This window comes from Sus scrofa, chromosome 2 (genome assembly GCF_054392235.1).
Source record: "Sus scrofa isolate SSC_HxYL_T2T_F1_AM1 chromosome 2, Sscrofa_HxYL_maternal_Yorkshire_Landrace_v2.0, whole genome shotgun sequence".
NCBI lineage: Eukaryota > Metazoa > Chordata > Mammalia > Artiodactyla > Suidae > Sus > Sus scrofa.
Window position 1 is genome coordinate 131,398,225 of NC_139384.1, and position 18,381 is coordinate 131,416,605.

General features: G+C 42.7%; 1 long non-coding RNA gene across 1 annotated transcript in view; it reads left to right on the forward strand.

Moving 5' to 3' along the window:
- Positions 1–18,381, forward strand: part of LOC110259775 (uncharacterized) — a 1,242,567-nt gene that overhangs the window by 34,939 nt on the left and 1,189,247 nt on the right. The window contains exon 4 of the long non-coding RNA XR_014838625.1: positions 15,244–15,357. This is a non-coding gene — a long non-coding RNA (uncharacterized LOC110259775). The remainder of the gene's footprint in view (positions 1–15,243; positions 15,358–18,381) is intronic.

The following is an 18,381-nucleotide window of genomic DNA, read 5'->3' on the forward strand; positions in this document are numbered from 1 at the left end:
GTGAGCAATGTTAATGGGGATTTGAGCCTTATCTACATTGCTTTAATGTGAAGAGAGCAGTGAATTCATGGATTTCATATGTAATTAAAACTCAATTTTTAAAAGGTCAAAGACTAAAGAATTCTTGTTGTGGCTTCATGGAAGCAACCCTGACTAGTGTCCAAGGATACAGGTTCAATCCTGGATCCGCCTAACCTGGTGGGTTAAGGATCCGGTGTTGCCATGAGCTGCAGTGTAGGTCACGGTCAAGACTCAGATCTGGCTTTGCTGTGGCTGTGGTATAGGCTGGCAGTTGCAGCTCCAATTCAACCCCTAGCCTAGGAACTTCCATATGCCACACCTGGGGCCCTAAAAAAAAGTAAAAGAAGAAAGAAAAGCTATAGTGCTTGCCAGATGGGAGATTTTTAGTTATTTCTTGGTGAACATAATCCCTTATTGCCTTTTATTTAAAACTACAGTTAAAATGTAAGCTCCCTTGGACTAGTCACAAGCAGGGCTCACCTTCCAGTAGAGTGTAAATGAGTGAGAGTTTCCTTGAGGTCGTCTTTGGTTTGGGAGATGGCAGGACTGCAAGCTTAGAGCTGAGGAAACCTTGATTGTCCTGGGATGTGATATTCCTGACCAGCTTTCCAATCCTGAGGGTTGCCCTGGCTAGGGGGTCAGTCTCTCATGAGTTTTTTTCAGTTATTAAATTTTTATTTATTTATTGATGGAGTCTGCACCCAATGTCCTATCCAAGCAGCTCCCTGCTTTGGTAAACTTGTATGGAGTGCAGACTTTTGGGGAAGTCAAAGCAAAACCAAACATCGAGCCAAGAAACAACCCCACTGCAGTGGTGACAGTATGTCTCCTAATTAATGACCTCAACAATCTCTGAATTCTGATGACCAAGAACACGTCATCTCAGCTGAAATACAATCCAGAAAGTCCAAACCTGCAGGCATTTAGCACCCAGTCTGCCAGGGAACTGGACCCCTCCTGGTGGCAATGACATGGCCATAAGTGAGTGGCACCACATGCTCGATGTACTTCAGTGCATCTGGCCTGACTCACAGTGGTCACACTTCCTGGAGAGGATTTGCTGCAAAATCTCTGAGCTTGGGGAAATGAAGGAATTGCGAAATTGGGTAAAAATTGGGGTTGTGTGGTCTAAGGAAAAGCAGGGCAGGGGAGATGGTGGGAAAGTTAGATAAGATGATACAAGGAAGAAGGGTGAAGAGCAGACCAGATGAAGGCAGAGACAGGAGGTGCAGAGGGCCTGGGGGGAAAGGAGAAGCAGTGGTGAGGGAGTAGGGTGTGTCCTAGATGGGGAAGTTTGTTGAGATGGGGCCTCACTGTATCCCTGAGACTATTTCCAGTTTAGGTTCAGCTTTCCCTCTAACTCATCGCCATCATGACGCAAAGTTACATAAACACTCTAAGTGGTTTGTGTATCTATCTATCTATCTATCTATCTATCTATCTATCTATATATATATATTTATACTCTTTTCCTTATATTATTTTCCATCATGTTCTATCCCAAGAAACTGGATATTAGTTTCCTCTGTTGTACAGTAGGACCTCATTGCTTATCCATTCTAAATGTAATAGTTTGCATCTACTAACCCCAATGTACCAGTCCATCCCTTTCCCTCTAGCCATAATAAATAATGAAATAATGACATTTGCAGCAACAGGGATGCAACTGGAGAGTCTCATACTAAGTGAAGTACATCAGAAAAAGAAAGACAAATACCATGTGATATCACTTGTATGTGGAATCTAAAATAGAGCACAAATGAACCTGTCTACAAAACAGAAACAGAGAGAACAGGTCATTCTTGATTACCTGACACAATGATGGTACCTGGTATTATATTTTTCATTATCGTGTTTTCTCTCTTTCTTTTCTTCTTGTATATGTGTTCATATTGCCTATCTGTCTGTCTGTTTCTCCCTATCTCTCACTCCTATCCAAGTCTATGAATTCTTTTTTTTTCTTGCTTTTTGCTTTTTTATAAGGCAGCATATGGAATTTCCCGGGCTAGGGGTCGAATTGGTGCTGCAGCTGCTGGTCTACAGCACAGCCACTGCAACTCAGGATCCGAACCTCGTCTGTGACCTATGCCTTGGCTCACAGCAATGCGGATCCTTAACCCCCTGAGCAAGGCCAGGGATCGAACCCGCATCCTCATGGATACTAGTCGGGTTCACTACTGCAGACAGTGGGGACTCCCAAGTCTATGAATTCTTTGACAGCAAGGATCTTTTCTCTTTCCTCTACTCTCTGCCTGGCACACAGCAGGTTGAGTTGTCGATGAAATGACTCAGAATCCAAATCCTGTTTGCACATAACCAGCACGCTGCACTGCCTCGTGGAAGGCTTTTTTTCTTTTACTTAAATTTGATACAACCCAGCAATTTTAAATTGAGTTAATGTGACTTAATGAACAGGAAGCACAGGCTATGTGAATTCTGAGAAATCGTTTGACCTTCTTGTGTTATTATTTCTTAAAAAAAAAAAAAAGAATTATTTCTTAAAAAAAAAGAATAAGATACCTCACGCTCTGCAGAGGAGGAGTTCCAGTCCTGGCTCAGCAGAAATGAATCTGACTAGTAACCATGAGGACGTAGGTTCAGTCCCTGGCCTCGCTCAGTGGGTTAAGGATCCGGTGTAGCTGTGAGCTGTGGTGCAGGTCACAGACGTGCCTCAGATCTGGTGTGGCTGTGGCTGTGAATGCAGGCCAGCGGCTATAACTCAGATTCCACCCCTAGGCTGGGAACCACCATATGCCACAGGTGTGGCCCTAAAAAGACTATATATATATATATGAATAATTGAAAAATGAAATGTACCATTTTAGTGTATAGATGATACCATTAATGAAGATGAAGGTAGCACAGTAAGTATTGTTGTCATGGATACCTGAGACATTGCTCATCAGTGTTAGAGTAAGCACTGAGATTGTCCGTTATGAGGTGCTTTCTGGAGAGAGCTCTGAAAAGCCAGAAAAAAACAATGACTCAGCCAGCATTACTCACCTCTGATGCAAAGAACTGTGAGCTCAGGGCTGATTTCACATTTCATGTTGCCGTCACTTGATGCTGCAGGAGGACTCCTGGAGCCTGAGAGTCCTATCCATTTGGGAGACAAGACTCTCTGAAGAATTGGATGAAATGAACACTTTGGGAGATCTGGAAGCTTCTCTGGCTCTGGCACATAATTTAACGAACTCTGATAACCAGAACCAGAAGTTCTTCTGCTTCTTCTCTGTCAAAAGGGTAAAATGAGAATAGGAATCTGGGCAGACAGTAGCCTTTGGGATCCAGGTGGGAGCTCTGCGTGGCTGGGGCACATCCCGGCCTCCTGGCAATGATCCTCTCAGGGTAGAAACCATCTCTAGGGTCCAAAGCTGTGCATCTTGACACGGACGGCCTAATGGCTGCTGGATTTTCATTTGCCTTATCATTGCTTTCTCAGCATCCAGCTCATTACTTTACAGAGCACTTTGAGACAAGTAGGGTCTAATTCTGCCCCAGAATAACAGACTGATAAATATTTAAGGTTGTAGTTTTATCTTGCTATGTGGGGGTTTACACAGATAACTTGTTTGCAGTTGTCCAACAGTATATTCAGAGCAGGTATTTACCAGTTAAACATGGGCATCTCTGTATGTTTGAATCTCCAAAACTGTCCTTTTGTAATTGCTGTCTTTAAAGAAGTCAGCCAGCATTACCCAGACAGAGATGTTGGCAGATGCCTTTGGATAGTCTAGTGAAAGGAACTGGGGAGGGAGGCTGAGTGACCCCACATCCATGTCAGATTGGAAAGCCCCTCTTGACAGTGGTCTAGCAGTGCGCTGTTTGCCTTGCTTCTGGCATGGTGCACCCTTATGCTCTGAGAAGGCTCGTGAGATTGTCTGCATCTGTATGAATCCTAGCGCTCATTACTGTATCATCTTCAAACCTCAGCTTTTTTTTTTTTAATTCAGAATGGTTAGGGCATCGGCACACTTGGGTCCCATTGGTATATATTTTGCATAAGGAGCCTCGTATTTTATTAATTAATTCATCAGAAAAAAATGTGCTTTCGTGACTGATTCTTGGGGAGGAAATTTGCTGTCTCATTAGAGACCATCATGACAGCTTAATACAATTATGTATGTCAGACTGAATGACATTTGACGTTATGGTGTGAGAGGTTCTCTCTAAATGCGACATGGCTTAGGAGAATGCTAGACCCAGGATGGGCTTTGTTTCTTTTTTCTTCCCCCTTCTAAGAGTAATGTAGGTCAATGAGAAATGTGAAAGGAAAGAAATCTTGGGGCTTCCTGGTATCTCCTTAGTAGCAGACTTAAGTACAAGGCTCACTAAAATCTCCTTTGAAGGCTATGACTTAGTGGTGAAAAAAAGTGTTAGAAATTATGTTTTCTTCTATTTAGATGTCCAGGGGTCCTAAGCAAATAATCTCAAGCAGACCTCAGTGGTACACACAAAAAATCTGACCTAAAAACCAGACTCGATTGACAGACGGGCTAAAACAAACAAACGAACAGTGCTGTGTATGCATGTTAGTGCGGAAGAAGTGACATGCATATACATTAAAGGTATATCATTGTTTAAAAATTCCCCATTCATTCAAAAGAGGCCGGACAAATTGTTTCATACTTTGATTGAATTTTTGCTGGTCTGTCCCATGTACCAATTCCCTCACTTCACCTCTTACCAGAAATTTAGGCCTCTTCTCTTTCAGTTTTCCTTATATTTAGGTCTCAGGTCTAAAGGTGTGCTATGGCTCAAGTTTTGTCACTGAATTGGTTGATCAGACCTATGGAGGTATCCTAGCCTGGGCCTAGACCTCTTGTCTGTGCCAGGGTGTTTCTTTTTCCCATTGGTTTTGTGTAGTCGATAACAAAACATGCTGAGATTGGAAGAGCATGAGCTTTATTCAATGGCCAAAGAATGAAGTGGGAGCCCAGTTCATAAATAAACTTCTCAACCAAATTGAGGAGGAAACAACATATATATATAGAGAGAGAGTGGGGCCGAGATAAAAGGGAGGTAGGGCACTGGAAAGAGTGGGAGGAATATTCATGAGTTATCCAAAAGCTTGAGTGCAGTTTGGTTCTGGAACTGATGCAGTTCTCTTTTTCAGTCCTTTTTTTGGGCTTTTCTGGTTGTGGTCATGGCAGTTGTCAACTATCACGATGCTGGTGAGTGTGTCATTTAGACGCTAATGTCTAATGAGGCTCAGGGTTTACTGGAAGTCACATCTTCTACTATCTTGAGCCTCATTGGTTCTTGATTTTTTTCTCTTTGCAACTTTATCCCGAAACTTAGATAAAGAGTAATCAGTTTCTCTTCAAGGGAGCAGCAGGGGGTTGATTGTAGGGCAACAGCGTTGGTAACAGTTTGAACAGAGACCAAAGCAAAGAAGACCAATGACAAAATTCAAGAAGTGTTTGAGAGGTGTTGTGGTACAGAGACTTTGACTTAAAGCCATACAGTCTTGGGGAAAAGCATTTGAACTTGATATCTTCAGTGTTACCTTCTGTCTATCCTTGTGTCTGCTCAGATGACCAAGGGCTCCTCCTGCACAACAGCTATGAATTACCTTTTCTCCCTCTCCCATGGGGTGCCAAGCACAGGCTCTGCATCTGGCAGGGGTCCTCCAACATATGACAGTATGCATATTAATGCTTAAAAAATAAGTATTATTCTGTGCTCAAGGTATTTGCTTAGCTTTATTTCTAAGCATTAATAAGAGTAAAAGTATTCTCCAAATAGGTAAATCCAGCTTGGGACACTAAAGAGTTCTGGAGAAATTTTGGCAACTTGAGCTAATATAATCAAATTTTAAATGAGAAAACTTTCACCTTTGGGAGTTCCATTATAAGTAAAAAGCAGTCAAGATCGATTTGCAAATGAATTCACACCATTTTTCATATCCACATGTATTTTCACAACCTACCTTTGCCTAAAATAGGATACACCCTTGTGAACCAATATCTTAGAGCCATCAATTTAGAATTCACCTAGAGATATCTATTGAAGAGAGAGGGAAACAAAAACCAAGGTATGTCTGGTTCAGAATTTCAATTCCCTGGATGCCAGGAAAGAGGACCCCCTTCCCTCAACCTTGCTAAGCCTTTCTAATTTGCATATGCTTTGTTTCATAGCAGATCAGACTGTCTGGAAAGTGGAGGGGAGAAGTGAGTGTGTTACATACAATCTCCTTGGACGGAGCCCTTTCTTAATGGTAGCAGAACAGAGGCTGAGCTGTTTCTGACAAATGTGCTCAGTTGCTATGAAATTTTTTTTTTTTTTTTTTTTTTGAAAACGTCCTATGCACCAACTCACCAGGGATATTGTTAGTTACGCCCTGAGGGAGCCAGTGACCAGTAACTCCTAGGGTGAATCTCTGTTCTAGCTTCCAGCCAAATTCCCTTTAAGGGTCCAGAGGAACTGTAGACAATGGCTTTGCTGAAAACACATCTGAGGCCTGGAGGTTTATCTTTTCAGGGGTGGATTCTCTTACTGAGCTCTCTGGCACAAGCTGTAAAGTTCTTTTATCTAAAAGATAGCACTCTTTGAACAAGAACAACATTCGGGTTTGCCGAGACTGAAGACCTTTGTGAAAAGCTAGCGTTTAAGTAAATACTATAAAACATTTTTTAATGCCACTTGGGCACCCAAGAGGGTCCTCTTCCATGTGTGTGGCCAAACCACACTCGAGGACTTTTCCTCCCAGCTCTGACAAGGGGCATGTGGAAGTGATTGTCGGGACAAGGGAGCAGCTGCAGACATAGGGTGAAGATTCTGCAGCGACACCCCAAAGCTGTTCTTCCAACCACGGAACAATGTAGGTTCTGTTGTCCAGGAATGCATTCTCAACACAGCGATTTCCTGAAGACCCCAAGAGATGGAGGCAGTAGAAGGCTGGAGGCCAGACTCCAGCGATACCTTTGCTGTTCTGCGCTGACAAGATTCATGACTCCCTAGTGATGTTTTAAATGAATGTGTGGCATGCATGCATGGACAACATCTTAGATGATGTGAACACGAGGGCCTGATTCTCCCTGTGAAAGGATGGGATATTCGCAACTTGGAGTCATCAACATCACAAACTTAGAAAATAGGTTAGAAGTGTAAGAAGGTTAAAACGGGGAAAGACAGTGAAATTGTGCTTCGGTGGTTATGAAACCCTGACATTTTCACTGAAAATGCACAAGGCAGTTCTGTTATGAGAGGCAAATGAGGTCAAGCTCCTCTGACATCCGAATGATTTCCAGTGTTTGAAGTCTTGGTAACTAGTAAGAGGAGAAGATGGTCAATTGGACTTTGGGTAATGACAAAGTTACCAGCTCATCTTAGGGTTCTTTATTTTTATGTTCCCTTTTAGGCTGTTTCGGGCCCTGGATAGACAGTTTGAACTCAGGCTATCTACTCATTCATGTTCATATATATATATATATATATAGATGGTTTGTTTGTTTGTTTGTTTGTTTGTTTCCTTTCTCCGGGTCTAAAACTGTACTGGTTCTGAGAAAGGGGGCAATGGCCACTCCTGACATCCCTCTGGAGAGCTGAATTTGCAGATGGGATCTATTAGTTGCATTTCTTACCTTGAGAGATCATTTTCCCTTTACCTTGAAGGTAAAACTTTCCTCTCTAATAATCCACAGAGTGATTTTCTTATCTGCAATTTAGATTACTGGGGCCATCTGGGGACTTTTGCAAAGCCTATCGTGTTGTTTTAGAAATAGGTGTCTGGCTATACATCTACATATTTCTTCTCCTTCTCCTATTTAGTGGACCTTGCTTTCCGAGTCCAATTTTAGAACATGGAATGGGTTAACCCCAGTGTAAATCAGCAACAGATGATTGCTAAAAAGAGGCTCTTATTTAGCCCCTGATTTTAGTGTGGAACTTAAAATGGGGAGGTCTTTAGAAGTATTTTAGGTGGAAGCATAAAAACAGACACACCAAAGGGAGCTTTGCCAACCATATAACTACATAGGCGTTAAGCCCCCGGTACAGAAACCAAATATAAATGGAAAGACAATGAGTAAACTGTACATATAAACAGACAAAACCCCAGTGGATAAGTCATAAAGATCTGACGGCAAGGACCATATGTCTTTAAAACTCTCAGCTTTTCTACTCAAGTAATGTGTTATTTGTCCCAGGTTCACAGTTCACTCCTTCCACTCAACATCCTCCTTGGCACTGTTCAGTTTGTCTGCTGTCTGCACGTTGGGGCTTTTGGCAAATGGAGATGCTCTCAACAAGAACAGCTTTTGAGTGTTATTCAGACCCCTGATGGGCCTCAGATTGTATAAAACAAGGATTTGTAGCTCTTTAGGGATATAGCTCTGTTTGAAGCAAAATATCTTCTCACTTCTTTCCAGCACTTACATGTGGGGAGCTAATCCCAGAGCAGAGACAGGAGGAAAACACTTTCTTTCATTTCTGGTTCTTTTTTTTCCCCCCTTTCTTTCTAAAAAGTCGAGGCAGAGTTGGTTTGCAATGTGTTAGTTTCAGATGTACAGCAAAGTGATTCAGTTAAACATACATATATATTCTTTTTCAGATTCTTTGTCATTATAGGTTGCTATAAGATAAAGTGTATATCTTCCTGTGCTCTACAGTAGGTCTTTGTTGGTTATGGATCTTACGTTGGAGTCGTGTGTACGTTAATCCCAGTCTCCTTGTAGATCATTCCATATTTGTACATAGCTTTCTCACTGCCAATTTTACATCTGCATAGAATTCCGTATATGTTTTAAACATTATTTAATCAAAGAAAAAAACCCAAACTACTAATTTATCCCTCCCTTCTTCCCCTTTGGTAACTCTAAGCTTTTCTTTGTGAGTCTGTTTCTGTTTTGTAAACAAGTTCATTTGTGTCATCTTTTAAACGAGATTCCATGTATACATGATGTCATATGATGTTTGCCTTTCTCTGATTTACCTTCCTTAGTATGGTAATCTCTAGGTCCATCTGTGTTGCTGAAAATGGCATTATTTCAATTCTTTTTTTTATGGCTGAGTAATATTTCATTGCATATATGCCACATCTTCTGTATCCATTCCTCTGTTGATGGACTTTTAGGTTGCTTCATGTCTTGGCTATTGTAAATAGTGCTGCAGTGAACATTGGGGTGCACCTGTATTTTCCAGTGAGTTTTCTCTGAGAATTTTCTTTTTTATAGTATTTTATAGTACCAGCACACAAGCCATTTTCCTAGAGTTTGAGGAGTAGCTGAGCAAATATTAGAAAGCTCACAAATGGTCTTGGTTCATCTACTTAAGCAAATCCTGAACTGTGTTTTCTAATATAAAATAGTCTGAGATAAATACGAGTTAGGAATCTTACAAACCACCTTTTTTAGTAACAAATGAAATGACATACGTGAAAGTGTTGTAAAACTCTAAATCACTCTACAAGATGATTATTGTTAGAAGAGAAGAGAAGGCTATAACAACTGACTTCAGAAGTCATGACTTCAGGGTGACTGCAAGCTCAAAACCACTTAGATTCTTAGAAGACTTCGAAGACGTGTTTCCACAGCCCTGAGTGGATCTTTCTTCTTCACGTAATGGTCTAGTCACATAATGCCCAAATTATTCAATTTTTTTGTCAACATGTATTAAAATATCATTCTATGTTATGATCTCTGGAGTTAAGTTTCCCATCCTGTCTTGGAAGGAGCTGTAACTTGGAAGAGCGCTCATACCTTGAGCACCCTAGGTGTTTGGACTTCTTTGGTGTGCAAGGACCAAGGCTGTGGAGAGTATGTTTAATTTGCATCGAATGGCAGGGAGCCCAGCAGGGGGCTGTGAATAGACGAGCCAGTGAAGATGATGGCAAATGCCAGTACAGCTGGCCATCCGGTGGTGTTCTTGGTGTGAGTAATTGCCAGACAAGTCTTCAAAAGTGGTAGCTGTTTGCAAGAAGGTGGACTATTCATCCGGAGCAGGGAGCGGCAGCCGCACAATCCCTTACAAAAGGGTCAGGAGGCAGGGCGCTTTACCCTGCTTGGAATCATTCAAGAGGCTCAACAGCTTTGCATAGCAACGGAAGGCTTATTGACTGGAACTCCAGGCTCCAGGGAAGAGGGGACCATTCTCTGGGACAGCCACACACAAAGTCATTAACCCCCTGCGGGAAAGTGTGAAATTATCCTGTATGGGGGGCTGGGTTAACTTGTGTGGCCCTATTGAGGCCATTTCCCTCCTGGCTTGTTGAGAACCAATCTCCTCCCTCTTTCCATATGATTAGTGAGTTTGGGCCCCCAGTCTCCAAAACAGTTGTGGTCCCAGCCTTTTCTTTTTTACTTGGGGGCCCTCATTGCCCTGAGTTGTGAAGTTAGCACCACAGTCTCTATGCCCTGCTGGGAGATGAGCTCTCACAAACACTCCCACCTGGACTTTAGGAGGAAATGCCTGCTCCTCCCCTTCTTTCCATTCTTAGCCCCCCTCCCCCTGCCCGAAAGAGGTGCAAAACTCATATTTCTCCTTCTCCAGCAAGAACTTTTGTATTTGGAAGGGTCCATTTTTACTTGGGTATGAGAAAACGAGAGGCGTCTTCCCTACATAACTGTCTCATAACCACGAGGGCCATTCTAACGGTAGAAATTTGGACAAGTCACTTAGCCTCTGAGTCACTTTCTCTGGATGCAATAGAAAGGGGAAAAAAAAAAAATCCCAGGGGAAGGTATTAAGGGAACAATCAAAAGACTCTCTCAACTCGTTGGCAAACTTTGTGCTGGACCTTAGCTGGGTAAATATCCAGTATAATGGGAAAACCAGGGACTTAGAAATTATATGAAATTATGGGCGTTCCCTTTGTGGCTCAGCAGTTAATGAACCCGACTAGGATCCATGAGGATGCTGGTTTGATTCCTGGCCTCAATGGGTGAAGGATCCAGTGTTGCTGTGAGCTGTGGTGTAGGTCAAAAACGTGGTTCAGATCCTGTGTTGCTGTTGCTGTACCTGTGGTGTAGTCTGGCAGCTATAGTTCCAATTGGACCCCTAGCATGGGAACTTCTATATGCCATGGGTGCGGCCCTAAAAAGCAAAAGAAAAAAAAAAAAAGAAAAAAAATTATATGAAATTATATGAACATAGATATTCACATCCAGGTGCTGGCTCTGGTGCTTTTTTCAGCCAAGCAATATCAAGCAATGAATGTGTTTAAACCTTTTCAAGCCCTCGTCTCTCTCCGTGTATAATGGAGTGCGTGATGTCTGCTTAATAAAAGAAAGTGGAGGCAACCTAAATACTGCAAATAGGGAAGCAGTCAAATTGGTTGTGGTACATGTACAGGAGGGAGTACTATACCAACTTTAAAAATAGGTAGAGACATATATACTGATGTAGAAGGGCGTCTAAAAATAAGAAGTGGATAAAAGCAAGATGGAGGGCAATGTGTCTATTAGAGTTGCTTTTCTGTAAATAAGTAAAGGAATTTGAGCTAGGGGATGTGCATCCTCGTATGTGCATAACAAGGGTTAGGAATCATAAGAAACAGTTACAGGTTGGCTTGAGGGAGGAGAAGAAAGGAAAGTGAGGTGTCAGGAGGAAGGTTTAAAGCTTTCTATTGTATTTTTTCTCTGTTTAAGTTTTCTCTCCAGGTCGATGTATTACTGTTATTTTTTACACATTAGCAGGGTTTATTTGCATAGTAAATTTATGAAATCTTTCTTCCTTTTCATGCTTTCCTGTATTAAAAAATGAAACCCTTTGGAACTGATGTGGAAATTAAATTAACTTACACCTATCAAGTGCCTAAAGCACAGAAGGAGCTCCATGAATGTTAGTGCAAATAAAACAGGGGGAAAGACCTGAAAGTTTTTATCAACCTTTTAAAAAATAGATGCCATTTTAAATTTTTATTGATTTTTTTTTTCTTTTTACGGCTATGTCTATGGCATATGGAAGTTTCCAGGCTAGGGGTTCAGTTGGAGCTGCAGCTGCCACCCTAAGCCACAGCCATGGCAACTTAGGTTCCAATCTGCATCTGTGACCTACACCACAGCTTGTGGCAACGCTGGATCCTTAACCCACTGAGTGAGGCCAGGGATGGAACCCGCGTCCTCGTGAAGACTATGTCAGGTTCTTAGCCCACTGAGCCACAACAGAAACGCCAATATTATTTTTTAGATAGTAATAACTATTATCTCTTAGATACTAGTTATTGTTTTTATTACTATTGTATAGAGAGTGTTTGCTGTCTACCTATTTCTATTACATATCCATTCGCCTATAAAGTTAATGTGGCTCAGAAGCAAGAATGTGCAGTGGTGGACTCTCTAGGGTTCAAAGACCCAAGAGAGAAGAAATGTCATGAAGAGAAGCTTGAGGTTGGGAATGTTTCCTAAGACAGATCCAACCTGTTACAACCCACACAGCCACCAGGTCACCCCTGCTAACTCATTCTGCTTCTCTATCAGAGATCTTGGGCGATTTCTGCCAATGAACCCATAGAAGCAGAGCTCTATCACTGCTATAAACGGCAGCCAGGATAATTTTATATTTCCTCAGAGCAAGTTTTACTGGCCACTTTTTCTTTTTCTTTTTTCCTTTTTATGGCCATGTCCACAGCATGCGCAAGTTCCCAGGCCAGGGATCAAACCCATACCACCTCAGTGACCTGAGCCACAGCAGCAACAATGCCAGAACCTTAACTGTTAAGCCATCAGGGACCCCAGGCCATTTTAAATTTTTGATGATTTGTTTAAAATCAAAAAGGCAAGGTAAACGGGTTGGGATGCACAGTTCATTTCTCCACCTCCCGTTTGCTGGAACAAAGTCCACTCTCTTAGCCAGAGCAGTCCTTAGGAGGGAGCAGACCTGTCCAACTGAGGCTACCCTATCATGTATGGGGGACACGTATGTACCCAATCCATTTAAAATAGAATAAACCTATGGTATAGAGTGTAGTGGGGCCCCCACCAAGAGCAGCGTATAAGACAACTGTCTGACTTGCCCCATCCAAGGGAATGGCCAGCCTTCATCCTACTCTTGAGCAGCCGAGCAATCAGTTAATCAACTGGCAGGCTTTTTATAAGCTCCTAAGTGTGCAGGGATTATGTTCTTCCTTCTAATCTTCATATTGTTCTGGCAGCCAAGGGGGCTTGTGTGTGTGGCTGGGAAAGACTTGGTTCCCCTCCCTGAGCCTGGCTTCCCCGGGGGGCCAGAGAAGTGTAACAGCAAGTGGTGGGCCTGGGGGACGCTGGGCTCTGTTGCCATGGTCACCGGCCAGCGTGCCAAGGACAAGTCCCTGCATCCACTGGGAGCCTTCATTAGAGACAGAGCAGCGTGTGACCACAAGCCTCGAACCGCTTCTTAAGGACGTGGGCCTGGCCTCTTTCCCTTCATGTCGTTTTGCCTTATGAGTGGAATGGAGCTGAGCCGAGGCCAACAGACCAATGTGTTCTTAACACTGAGAAACAGACGCCCTTAGGTTTCAAACACTGTAGTTAGGACTAACAAGCAAAATTGTAACAACATGAAGGGCAACAGTGAGAATATTGTTTTATAACCAAAACAATCATCTGAGCAAATCACTGACATGACTTTACCACTTCTAATCAGCACATGCTTGTGATCATCTGATGTCCGGGATTTTTGTATTTCCTTTCACGGAACCTTTTTCCCATATGACTTTGCAGCCTTCATAATTAGTTACACTGTGATTCAAAAGAATATCAACATGGTTGTTGGTAGGCCCCCCCAGGAGCTAGCCTCTAGGACATAGGACACCATAGAGAAAGAGTACCTGATCAGATCAAACATCTCTACTTCGGATTAGATGGTATTTCAGTTACCAGAGTTTGCCAGTGCTTATGAGCAAGTCTCAGATTTTCTTTGCTTTTCCTTCAGGGCAAGTCCTTGCATTTCTTTGCTTGTCTCCATGAGATATGCCGGAAGGGGCAGTTGTTTGTCTGTCTCTAGTCCGCAGCCTGTGGACTTGTTCCTCATTAATAACGTCCTACCACCTGTCTCACCAGGCAGTGACCAGGGGCCTCGGGTAGGATTTCTCGACGTCCTGACCGCTTCCTTAAAGCCATTCTAAGAATTCCCGTCTCAGAGAGAGTGAAGCTACTTATTTTTTTAATTACTCAATGAATTGATTACATGTATAGTTGTACAATGATCATCACAATCCACTTTTATAGGATTTCCATCCCGCAACCCCAGCGCATCCCCCCACCCCCCAAACTGTCTCCTTTGGAAACCACAAGTTTTTCAAAGTCTGTGAAGCTACTTATTTTTAATTTCAGAGGTTCTCATAAGTATGCAGAATTCAGAAAGGGTACCCAGAATTCAGGCAGATGTACCACTTGGCTTGTGGATGAAGGAACTTCCCTTCCCCTGACACTGGCTCTCACTCCCTTTTGAGTGGCTCCGGAGGACGGGCAGGTCCTGACTGTGGCATAGACACAGGAAAATCTAGGTTTCCCTGAGCCGAGCTCTGATGCTCCCAGTTGTCAACTGGCTTGAATGTGTGAGGTCCTGGGCTGTTGGGGGAGAGATGTGCATCTGGGCAAAAGCTGTGCTGTGAGGGGAGAACTCCCACAGCCACACGGAGCCCTCCTTCCTCCCCTCTGGAGTGTTCCCACCAGCTCTCCAGATCCCAGAGGCACTGCTTGCCAGAGTAAGGACCCTCCTCAGCGCCCCTCGGGCACAACAGTGCAGGCTGTCTGTGTGGCTCCTGTCAGCCAGGCACAGTGGGGGCTGTTTGTCACTGCATGGAGCCCACACACTGCTCAGAGAGGGGGCTTCTGAGCACCAGGTAGCCTGTGTGAAAATTTAGACACGGCTGAGAGCATAGAGTCCCAATGGGGGTCCTGGGCATCACCCGGGAGAACCCGTTTCTGGATTCCTAAGCACAAACAAAACCCTCTTGTGAGACCAACCACACCTACCAGAACTGGGAGCCCCACGTGGCTAGTACATGGAGATGTCAGAGAAGGGAAGCAGGGATTGTTCAAAACTCTGACAAAACTTTCAGCTTCAATGGCCCTGAATTACATCTGACTAGAGCCAGTGGTAATGGCAGCAGCAGTTCTAATTAAGGGTCCACAATTTTATTCCTGTCAGCTTGGGTGGGGGAGGCGGAGAAGGGTGATTTTTCTTGGTTTGATTGTTTTCAGCTTATAAAACAAATTCTCTTTTCCCCTCCAATTATGTTAAATTACTGTCTCCAAAGAAATATTTTACATGTGGACGCCCTCTGATCTGTCTTTCCAGCCCCGTCTTTCATGCAGCCTCGGAGGGTCATTCGTGGTACAGCAGGAGTCGGGAGGCAGGGGGTTGGCCCAGGCTCATCGACAACTAGCTGATTTAAAGAGTATAATGCATCCTGTAAGTAGTTACTTTGATCTTTTCTACCCATAATTATGCTTGTCAGAAAATAAGGGGGGAAATCACTGCAAGTCAAAACTTTTGCTGAAAGATAAGATGTTATGATCTGCTGCTAATTACATTCCTGCAATTAAGAAGTTGGGGCTGATCGCTCAAAGCTTCCAATACATAAAAATCAGCAGCCATTTTAGTTGAAATGCTACATCCTGTGACCTGTTTTTAATTGACTTCCCTCCTCCTCGCTCTTCAAAGCAGGACTCTGCCAAAGCCACCAGCTTCTGACTTTGAAGCTCCCTTGAAATAGAGAGAAAAAACAAAGGCCAAAAGTCAAGGGCTGTCAACTGCATATGGTTTAGGCCAAATTTACAAATGTCTTTTTTCTCCCCCCTGGTTTCTCAATAGGTTACTTTTAGTGAGTTCTTTGATCTAGAAAAACAAAAACAGAAACTACGACACTGCGTATTGATCATGTTTAAAAATTTTTTTTGATAATCAGTCTAGTCACAAGTGTCTGTTCTTTTAATTTTTTCCTGAAGTTTGAAATTTAACTTTTCTGATAGGCTCAGAATAACAAATCAGTTTTTTTCCTTGAAATACTTTTTCTCTAATGTCATTTTCACATCCTGGCCAATGGCTAGTTCTTTTAGACAAACTCTTTGTTGAACCCTATGGTCAGCCAGCTGTGGCTCAGTTCTAGTTTTGGGTTCATGGTCTCTGATCAGGGACACATCATCATCTACAAGGACATTAAATTATAGTAGTTGTATTACAGAAGTAAAATCCGAATAATTTACCATTAAGTTATTTGCCAGGTTCAGACATATACTGAAAATGTTTTGCAAATTTATGGAAGAGAACAAGGTAGCCCGGCCCATTTTGTATGGAATATTTTGAAAACAGACTCAGATACATGCTCAAAACTTTAAAAAAGGGCCAACTTGGAAATCCAGTAAGACTTGCACAGTCTTTGCCTTTTAAGAGTAGAATATAGTGCAGCCCACTTAGTGTGGTGTCCATTCATGGGTCTTCAGGTCCAAGCTAACACATGTTCTTATCCTGGCAACACTTTCTCATTCTGACAAATTAGAATGTCCTGGGTTGTGTATAGAGCAGTAACCCACATTTGGATCTCACTTTTCCGTTTTGGACAGCCCCTCTGCAATTTTTCTGACAATTTTAACACTTACCCCAACTCTGTGAGGTGAGTACTGCTGTTTTCTCTACTTTATAGATGGAGATGCTGAGGTTCACAGATTTTAGTAAGTTTAGTTAAGTAGATGAGCCAAGACCAGATCTGATCTCACATCTTTGTATATACTGTGTGCATCTCTTCTCCCACCGAATCCAGGCTTAGTGTTCCAAGGAGCAGAGCAGGGCAGTAGCATCCTGTGCCCCAATGCTGATACTCCAGTCAAAATCCCATACATTCTTTATTCTGGGAAACTTTAATGTCCCGTGTTACCAGAAGAGGATACTATATGATGTTCAAAGTCATTCATTCAGCATTTTGGGGGCATCACCATGAGCCAAACTTGATTTTAGACGTGAGGATACAACAGTGAATAGATAGAAAATGTCAGTCCTTCCCCTTAGAATCGGGGAAATAGAAAATAGAAGTGTGAAAACAAAACACTTCCTGATTGTTATAAGCACTATGAAGGAAGGAGAGCAAAGGAATGTCAGAGAGGAGCTGGGGAGGTGAGTTGGAGGAGGTGGGTAAGGTGTAGTGGAAGTGTTTTTTCGCAGGGTATTCATTGTCAGCCTGCCTGAAAATACTCACTCTTGTGTTTGATAGGTTCTGTGCCAACGCGTCGATTCAGCCAGTGCACTGCATGGGATCTGGCACAGGGTATGGCTTTTATTTTACAGATTAGAAAAAAACAAACCCTAAGAGGTAAGAAGCTTGGTCAGGATCATGCAGGTACTTTGTACAAGGTGAGGGCCAGGATCTATGTTTCTTGATTCCCGCAGTGGAGGTCCCTCCCTAATACTATAGAGCATTTATCTGTAAGAGCCACACACCCTCATCACAGCAGCCCAGACAGTCCGTCCTGCCTTATGCCAAAGGCCAGGGAAACCCAAGCAGGGAGACAAACAGCATGTTCTTAATACCTCAGAACCACGTTCCCTGATGGCGGGCACACTCACTCTGAGTGTGCTTGTGCACATGCAGTTTATCACAAGTTTCCAGATGATTGGTTGTACAAACCGAGCATGTATGTGGCAGTTGGGCATGGATTTTCCAGGATTCTCAGGACCTCTGGGCTGTGGCGTTTCTTAGTGGAGAATTAAAGACAAAGGGTTTGGCAAGGCTGATGGTTCTCAGGCCACATGTGCCATGGAAACCCAGCCAGGTCAGCTTAGATTGAAACAGTCATTTGGTGAGATTCCCAACCCCTCACCTCTCCATTTCTGCTGCGGGGACCTGGAAACACAAACTGGCCTCAAACAAAGGCCATCGCCCACGTGGGCTAGTCCCTGTGTCTGTTGTTTCAGCTTGTTTCATCATTTTTGGCTCTACCCTCGGAAAAGTACTTTCATATAATTGCAGCAGCAATATGTTTTATTTTCTCACCATAGGGAAAATAAATGCATGCTCATTGCAGACAATTTAGAAATTATAGAAGAACACAGAGAAGACATTTAAATCACTCACTCTAATCTGATTACCTGACAATGATCATTAGTAAATGGAAAGTAAAACTCCAGGTCTATTGGTCTTTTTTTCCATGGACTTAAGATACTTCTTAAAAACATTGAAAAAAAAAAAAAAAAGGATCCTTATGTAAATTGCTTTGTAATTGGCTAATTTTAAATTTTCTTAATACCATCATCATCACAATTTAAGCTTAATTTTTATCCGCTGTCTACTACAACTCAGCTACAAAAATTCTGTGCAACAGCTGCTACAGTCCCTATTTTACTGCCGAAGAAACAAGGGTTCTAAGATTGTTTATTCTTCCTCTCTATTGTCTCATTCGATAACCTCATTTGTGGCCAGGTCTCACAGTTCATTTGTAAGCT